Source organism: Silene latifolia, chromosome 1 (genome assembly GCF_048544455.1).
Source record: "Silene latifolia isolate original U9 population chromosome 1, ASM4854445v1, whole genome shotgun sequence".
NCBI lineage: Eukaryota > Viridiplantae > Streptophyta > Magnoliopsida > Caryophyllales > Caryophyllaceae > Silene > Silene latifolia.
In genome coordinates this window covers 145,894,342-145,902,676 of record NC_133526.1, presented here as the reverse complement: position 1 = coordinate 145,902,676, position 8,335 = coordinate 145,894,342, and the positions used below count along the sequence as shown (strand labels likewise).

General features: G+C 39.9%; 1 non-coding gene across 1 annotated transcript; it reads right to left on the bottom strand.

The window, feature by feature from the left end:
* Positions 1–367: 367 nt before the first annotated feature.
* On the bottom strand, positions 368–474 carry LOC141617831 (small nucleolar RNA R71). The gene has a single exon (XR_012531221.1). It is a non-coding gene; the product is annotated as a small nucleolar RNA R71 (small nucleolar RNA).
* Between the last annotated feature and the right edge of the window lie 7,861 nt (positions 475–8,335).

The following is an 8,335-nucleotide window of genomic DNA, read 5'->3' as shown; positions in this document are numbered from 1 at the left end:
TAAGTTTTCATCACATTTCGTACCCACCGAGGAGAACCTACCCAATGGTACTCTTATACCACAACACTTAACCGGAAATTTTATTGCCAAATCCGCATTTATCCAATTAGTCGAAAGAAGCCAATTTGGGAGGATGCCTAGTGAAGACCCTCATTCTCATATGGAGACTTTTTGTGACTATTGTGATGCAATTTCTCAAACCGGTGTAACTCAAGACCAAATTCGATGGGTCTTATTTCCTTTTTCTCTAATTGGCACTGCAAAACAATGGTTGAAAGGCCTTGATAAGGCTACTCTCGGAATTGATTCTTGGAAGAAGTTGGCTCTAGCTTTCTACAAAAAGTTCTATCCACCGGAAAAGACTAACATGCTAAGAGCTCAAATTACGGGCTTTAAGCAAAGAGATGAAGAATCTTTGTATGAAGCTTGGGAGCGATTCAAGGGAATTTGCCGCTCATGTCCTCACCATGGACTTAGCGAGTGGTTCTTGGTACAACAATTTTGGAATGGCCTTTAGGAAGACTCAAGAAACATTCTCAACATGGGATCAAATGGAATGTTCACCGAAGTTGACGACAATCAAACTTGGAACAAGATTGAGGAAATGGCGGTCCATAACTCACAATATAGTAGACCTCGCAAGGCTACTAGAGGAGGAAAGCATGAAGTGGACTCCATTACTCAATTGGGTGCTCAACTTAGTGCTCACATTGATACCATCAACTTGAAGTTTGAAAAAGCTATGGATAGGCTTGAAGAAGCCTCAAAATCACCAAAGCATCATGTTAATGCCATGACGGCATCTTCATCAATCCCAAGTGGGATATGTGAGAATTGTGGAACTTTGGGACATGACCAAAGTGAATGTAGGGGAACAAATGAACAAGTGAATGCTTTTCAAGCATACAAGAGTGGTACCCCTTACTCCAATTATTACAATGAAAACACCAAATTCCACCCAAATCTCTCATACAAAAGCCAAAATGTTCAAAACCCCCAACCAACATACACCCCACCTCCCATGAGAAACCAAAATCAAAGACCCTTTTACAACCAAAACCAAGGTTACCAAAATCAAACTACATACAATCAACAAAATGACCAAGGTTTTGATGTTCAAAAAGCGGTCCTCCAAATGCAAAAGAATCAACAATAGCTTTTCACTCAAATGCAAAAAGATAGTCAAGCAAAGGAAATCACCATCAACAACATTCTAGCTCACACCAAAATGTTGGAAACCCAATTGACTCAACTAGCATCTTCAAGCTTACAAAGACAAAAAGGGCAATTACCACCTCAAAGTAATCCCCCAAGACATGAAACGGTTAGTGCCATTCACTTGAGAAGTGGTACGAGATATGAAGCACCAAAGAAGCAAGTTGAGGATGAAGTTGTGGAAGCTAGTGACAAAGAAGAAGTTGTGCAAAACTCCAAGGATGGAGAACCATTAAAAGAAGAAATTTCAAAGAAAAATGAAGACAAGGTCAAGGAAAAGGAGCCCATTGTGATTAGACTTCCTTTTCCAAGTCGTCAGGCCAAGCCCAAATTTGATGACCAACTTGGAAAATTTATGAAGATTGTGAAGAATTTGGAAGTCTCGATTCCTTTCACGGAATTAATCAATCACGTGCCGGCCTATGCAAAATACATGAAAGACATCCTTACAAAGAAGAAGTCGATCCGGAAGCTTGAAACTATCGCCTTCACTAAGGTGAGTAGTGCAATCCTTCAAGGAAGTTCACCTCCAAAACTTAAAGATCCGGGAAGCTTCTCAATACCGTGTACCATTGGCGACACCACGATCAACAAAGCCTTATGTGATCTAGGGGCTAGTGTGAGTGTTATGCCATACTCGGTGAGTAAAAGGTTAGGGATGGGAGAGCTTAAATGCACCAATAAAACACTCCAAATGGCCGATAGATCAACGAAGACACCATTAGGGATATGGGAAGATGTTCCCATAAGAGTTGGGAAATTTTTCATCCCGGTGGACTTTGTCATTGTTGACATGGAAGAAGACTCCAACATTCCAATCATTCTAGGTAGACCTTTCTTGCACACCGCGGGTGCGGTGATTGATGTGAAGCATGGAGAGCTCACTCTAGAAGTAGGAGATGAGAGCATAACTTTCAATCTTGACAAGACCATGAGAGCTCCCCGTTTGCACGAACCATGTTTTATGGTTGATCATTATAGCCGGAAGGATGATAGGAAGAAGTCGGAATTCCAATGGAAGAAGAAAGTTGATGATGCTCCATTTAAAGAGCAAGTGAATTGTAACAAAGAGAGCTTGAAAAGCTCACCAAAGTCAAGCAATGAAGAGGATGGCCTCATTGGCCAAGATAAGAAAGTGGGAGAGTTGTCTCTATCAACTCAAGAGATCTTTAGTGACCAAGTAGATGAAGTTTGTGGTCTTTGGGACGATGAGTTTGAAGGGATTTTCAATCCCTATATTGGTAATGCTATCGATCAAGACCAACATAAAGGACAACAAGTGCAAAGATCTATTGAAGATCTTTATCATGATAATGAACAAGCTTTTGACTACTTCTTCAAGGTGTTGAGCAACATCAACAACACCTTGGACATGCTCCCATGACATCTCACTAAGGATGAGAGTTTGGTGGAGTCCTCTCCAAACCACCATCTGTAAATATTTCTAACTCCCTAACTTGCATTTTAATTCTTACATTGCATTTTTGTCATTTTTTTGGATTTTTATGCTTTGATCAAGATAATTATCATTTTTGAGAGAAGTGAGGGAGGGACTAATGATTTAATTGATGTGTAGTGCTTTAGCTTAGTGTGGGGATAGCAATTGTCTAGGCTATTCATGCCTTTGTAGTGCCCCTACAATGAAGAACACGGGATTTGAAGAATGAAAAATGACACGGGATATGCATGTGCACGGATGGAACTGAATCCGGGTAAACCAGGTGGAATCCGAGCATCCTTAAGGGGAATCCGCTTGTCTTATGGGAATCCGGGCGTTTTTGGCAGAATTCGTCCGTCCAAATGAGCTGCAAAATTAAAAATTTGAGACTGTTAGAGAATCTGAGCGTCCCAGCAGAGAAGATGATCGTCTGAAAGAATCCGCTCGTCTTTCCAGGAAGACGCCCGTTTTTTTGCCAGTGCAGAATAAGAAAACTCGCTGTAACAGAATCCGCCCGTCTTTAATGGAATCCGCTCATCCTGGAACTGAAGAATCCGAGCGTCCCAGCTGAAAGACGCCCGTCTTTAGGTGAGAATTCCTGAACCCAGATTTAGTAGAATCCGAGCGTCCCGAAGGGAATCCGCCCGTCTTCTCCTGCAGTTTCGAAAATTTCGGGTGTTTTTAAATACCCCTCCCACATTCATTCCTTCATTCATACATTCAAAACACTACCAAACACCCCAAAACCCAAAAACCCTCATCCTCTCCATCACCCAAACAAGATTTCCTCAACCAAATTCAACAAAATCACATTCAAACTTCATTACAACAACAATTAATCACTCCTCTTCCAACAATAATCAATCCAAGCACCAAAATCTTCAATCTTTGAGTCGATTTTTGAAATACAAAGGCAAAGCCTTTCATCTTAAAATCGATTTGGGGATAATTGGAAATTGAAGATTTTAAATCTTTTCTTGGTATAATCATCAATGGCAAGAACAAAAGGATCAACAAAGGCACTTAAGGCAAAGGCACTCTGAAAAAGGCAACAATGCCTTCAAGCAAAGAAAGCTTCAATGGCTATGGTGGTTGCTAGTGCAAACTTGGAAATTCAACAACAACAAAATCATCCCTTGGAAGCAACAACTTCAACAACTCCGGAAATTGCTCAATTATCAAACTATCCGGAGGTAATTTCCATTTCTAACTCCCATAGGGATACATTTTCCAAGTATGCTAAGAAATCCATTCTACCCACCAAATTCATATGTGAAGATGCCTTGAACAAATTGGGTGTCCTTGAACAAACAAAAGCCTTCTTTGAAGCCATGGGGTTGGGAAAATTGTTTGCTACAAGAGAATTGACATACCCCTCCCTTACCTTGGAATTCTTGAGTTCATTGAAAGTGACTAAGGTAGAGACTAGAGAATACATCGAGTTCCGCCTTGCCAATGTGAATAGGCGCATCACCTTTGATGTTTTGAGTAAAGCATTAGGTCTTAGTGATACACCTCGTTATTATAAGAAGCCCGAAAAATATGACCCCGCTCCTCTTTGGGAGGCAATTTCCGGGTAGAAAATTGAGAACTTTCATGCTTGTCGCGCTCTATTAGTCAACCATCCGGGCATTAGAGTGTGGCACAAGGTCATCGGGAATACTATCATTGCAAGAAAAGACACTAACCACTTTACCAAGCTCGATTGTGTTCTACTTGAGTCGGCCTTAAATATTGGAAGGGAATTCACCAAGCCTTATAATGCTCTAAGGCTTTTGGTGGAAAGATGGCTAAATGTTTATTGTGGAAAGGAAGGCACCGCTTTTATCGTAAATGGAGGTCTAGTTACTCTCTTGGCCAAGTACTTTGATCCGAATTTCAACAAGGATAGCAAGTATGTGGCGAAAAAAGGGGGTCATCTCATTGACATGGATGCCATGATTAACAAGTACAAGTGGGTCAAGCATAATTCTCTTGACACCAAATATGGGTGGCTTACCTATGATGCTAGATCTTTTACTTTGCCTTCCAAGATATGCCGTTTAAGTGTCCATCGAACGAACTACCTTCTTCCACTCTCAAAGGAAGCCGAATACATCATCCGTCAACAAAGGGGTGAAATTGAAATGCCCTCCTCCTCCATTTTCACACCACCCTATCCATTCAAATATCAAGAGTTAAAACCCGAAGGTGTTGAAGTGGGCAATGACTACATGACTCTACTTATACAAGAGATGCACAAACAAGCTTATAAGGATCGGGAAGATGCATACTTGGCCCAATATCCACCCCTCCTTCATTTAGCTAGGCAAGGACTACTTGATCCTTCATGTCCTTTGCCTAGTTAGGCGGATAGGGAAGTCTTCTTTCCAAGTGCATCTAGGGGTGAGAGACCGGGTCACGATAAGGTTATCGGTGATGAGGTTGTTTATGATGAGGGCATTGTTGAAGAGGTAAATGAAGAAGAAGAGGATGATGAAGGAAGTACTGAAGGAAGTGAGCAAGGAAGTGAAGAGGGGAGTGGAGATGAGTCCACTTCTATTGAGGAAGATGATGACAATGATGATATGGTGGAAGACTAGCAAGCTTTGGAGGCTCCTACCCTCTTGAGGTTTGTCTACTTCTTTCTTTGATTATTTTATCTTGATCATGGTTGAAGAGTCCTAGCAACATACAGGACTAACACCTCGGCCCCATTGAGGTGTTCTTATTTTATTGTTCCCACTTTTGAAAATCCAAAATGACAATTAGTTTCATGCATTGCATCTTGTATGCATGAACTACCCCCAAATTTAAGACATTAGAAATAATGGCTATCTCGGTTTGGGGAAGTACATGCATACGCAACGAGAGGTAATCTAAATTACGCTCTCCGTCATAAACAAAAACCCATGCATCATGTAGTGTAGCATAGTATAACTTGCATTTAGCATAGAATTCATGCATCATACTTGCATAATTTCCCATCATTTTGGCCATTGAGGACAATGCCCATATTTGTGTGGGGATGGGGAATTCTAACTTAACTTTTATTCAAAAATCCAAAAAAATCAAAAATTTCGAAAAACCAAAAAAAATTGAAAAATTGAAAATCCAAAAACACGTTCATTTCCTTTGTAGTGTAGTCTTGTATATATTGTTATATATATTGTATTTGCTCTATCCTTGTTCACATTGATCAACTACGCCACATCCGAGACATGAGGATATTTAAGACCGCATGGTATGATCTTTCCAATCTCCTTTTTCCTCTTTATGTTAATGACTATGTGGCTTTGTTTTGATTGATGCGGTATAAACAATGTGAACCTAGGACTTGCATTTAGTTTATATGTCATATTAGTTGGTAGAATCATATTGCATTAGGATGTATATATGTTAGTTGCATCATGGCATGTAGTTTGCATGTTAGAAAATTTTTGTGAAACCATCTATTTGGGAAGCTTGACAAGTGTATATAGGCCCTAGTAGATGCTTTTTCTTCTTAAGACTTTGCTTGTTAGAATACTTGTAAAACACCCTAGAATGTGTCATGCTAGTATCCTTTGACCCATGGTTTAAGGCCTAGTCAAGAGTACCTTGTGGTGTGATAACTCCTTGGCTACCGTTTATTCCAAGGTGATCCTTGCAACCATGAATCCATCATCCATGTTCTACCACATTTTTGTCATCAAAGAGAATGGGCACAAAAAGAAATTAATTTGAGTTCAAGAAATGAAATGAAAAGTGAAAGAAAGTTTGCCAATTGCATCAAATGAAAAGAGGAGCAAAAATAGAACTCCTAAAGCTTCAAATATAAGCCACCCTCACTACATATGGGGTGACTTTGAAAATGTTCAAAAAGAAATGCGAAAAGTTGTCAAGTGTTGAAATGCCAAAAATCAAAAGAAATGGCAAAGAAAGTGTTCTCAAATGTTATATGCCACAAGAAATTGGAGGGAAAAACAATAACAAAGCAAACTCCCAAAATGAAACTCGAATATCTATTGATCCCTTTATCCACCATATCCATTTTTGTGCATGGTAGAGAGGGGACGACCCTTATTATTGTCTAGGCAAGAAGGGGAATTCCGCGATCCTCCAGTGTTTCTAACACCATAGGGAGTCTACTCTTGACAAAAGCATTTAACGATTGAGGACAAAGGTACCCTAGCTTGACACAACTTGGAGGTGATTTATTGGTATCCTTCTAGGCTTAGTAGTTTGAAGAAATTGCATCTGTGAAGGAGTGTATACCCTTGAATTGCTTCCCTTGTAGATAATTTCCGCCACTTAGATAAGGAAAGTGGTTATTCTATTGTAGATGCATCCATTACTTGATTTTGTGTGCTTTAATGTTTGGATGTGTCGCCATTTTGGAAAGACCCACCTTGCCTTGCAAGAAGGCATCCTACCTCATGGTTGTCTTGTTGTGAGTTGAAGGGGCGGAGTGAGATCCGCTAATTGTCTCATATCAGCTATGCTATTAGGTTAGTTTAAATAACGGTCCTAGTCTTTGTCACCTCTTTACTCTGGACGAGCAAAGGTTCGGTTTGAGGATATTTGATAAGACCATAATTTAAGCACATTTAGTCCCAAAATTAGCCTTGTTCCCATGCTTTTTAGTGCATATTTGGGTCATTTATTGTCTTTAGTCCTTTGTTTTGCATATTCTTTGAGGTTTTGTGTCCTTGGTAGAAAAGGAGTGCAAACCTTGCATTTTCATGGCAAAATGAAGCTAAATTGATTGAATTCAATGACCAAGCATCAAGGAGAGACAAGATTAGAAGGCCTTTGTACATACTATAGTAGATGGGCAATGATGAGAAAAGATCCTTGCATCCCCGAGGAAATCCTCAAGGATTCTATGAAGAAAAAAGAAGAAAAGAAGAAGGAAAGAAGCTGTAAGACAATCCGAGCGGATTGTCTACAAGCCGTCCGTCCAAGAGGTATAATCCGAGCGTCTTCCCCCTGTGGACGCCCGTCCAAAACACTCCAAATCCACCCGTCTTCCCTAACTGGACGCCCGTCCAGAATCACCAGAATCCGCCCGTCCCGTGCCCTCGACGCTCGGATTGTGAGTCAGCCACTTCGTCTTCTACAAGCTTCATGCAAGGATGCGCATATTTTTCTAAGACCGGCGAAAAGGAGACCGGAGTCTCCCTAGAGACCGGCGATTCCTCAAGGACTTAATAGTCATTTAAGCCCTTAGTTAACCCTAATTTATGTACCTAATCCCCACTATAAATACCCCATTAGTCTAATTAGAAGAGCATGTTCTTCTTAGCAATCTTTAGTGTAGTTAATATCAATCAAATCTCTCTTTAATCTTGTAATCAACATTTAATCAAGTTTTAATACAAGTTTCATTTCCTTAATCTCTCTTTTGTTCATCCTTTATTTTGGGTAATTGAAGATTATTTGGGTTATTATTAGGAGATTGACAACCTTCCAATCAAGCATCAAGTACTTCTTTTATTCTTTGCTTTATTATTGGAATTATTAGTAGGTATAATTCTCTTAATCCCTTTTAATTATTGTTAATCATCTTCATTTATTCATCATGTTTTACTTTGTTGGTATGATTGACAACCTTGCTAGCATGTTTAACATGATAATGAGTGAGTAGTTTCCTTAGCTAGGGTTAATGGGTAATTAGGGGAAACCAACATGGGGAATGATTCATGCTTAATTTAATATGTT